The sequence below is a fragment of the Opisthorchis viverrini genome (assembly GCF_000715545.1).
Source record: "Opisthorchis viverrini unplaced genomic scaffold opera_v5_150, whole genome shotgun sequence".
NCBI classification, from domain to species: Eukaryota; Metazoa; Platyhelminthes; class Trematoda; order Opisthorchiida; family Opisthorchiidae; genus Opisthorchis; species Opisthorchis viverrini.
In genome coordinates this window covers 183,860-184,751 of record NW_008751806.1, presented here as the reverse complement: position 1 = coordinate 184,751, position 892 = coordinate 183,860, and positions in this window count along the sequence as shown.

Here is an 892-nt window from a genome sequence, read left to right as displayed (position 1 = left end):
CAGTCCTAGTGCTGGGATCTGCGGACAGAGTACTCGCGTTGAAGTGCTTGTGGGTACAATAGTGAAATGGTGAAGCTTAAGAGTGGAGGCATCAGCAGTATTATGTTTTCACTTATCCATCCTACTGTACCCAGCAAGTAACGCGGCCCGCCTGGTGACACAATGCACCAGCGATGTGGTACGAGAGCACAGCTAGCGGTAAGTGTCATATTTACATGTGGTTTAGGATCTTGCAAGAGTACCCACACCTAGAGGGAGAACGATGGTGATCCTGAAGCAAAGCCTCTGGCTTGGAAGCCTGTACGTATGCGAGCACTGTAATTGGGATACAATTTCTAAAGAGCACATGCCATTCACTCGAAATAAACCCACATTATTTTGGACAAGATATTAGGTTTTTGAAGTGGCGAGTTTCACTGTGGGTTAGGCCAAACCGTCTGCACGTTTAAGTGATAATTGCTGACGGTATTTTGTTTAAATGAGCAAAATTTCAAGGTCAAACCGTCTGTTTAAGTGATAATTGCTGACGGTATTTTGTTTAAGTGAGCAAACAATCAAGGTCATCGGCCGCTACCGATTTGCGATGCATGCACGGGTTATGATATAAAGCGACGCTGGCTAGTCACACAATGAGATTGATTTTTCAAAATCTACGGCATTTTCAGACTTGCCACTTCATAGTGTAGAGTATCTATTTATAATGTATACGCTTCTGTATTGTTGAAAATAATTTACAATGACGATTTGTTTAAGTGAGCGAATTCTCAAGGTCAATAAAGACCGCCGACCGTGAATACGTTACCTGATGATAAAAAATCGCGAATTGTGGAAAAGTTTGATTCACATACAATGAACGTAACTTTTAGGTATTTTTACACCGGAACAAATTTCC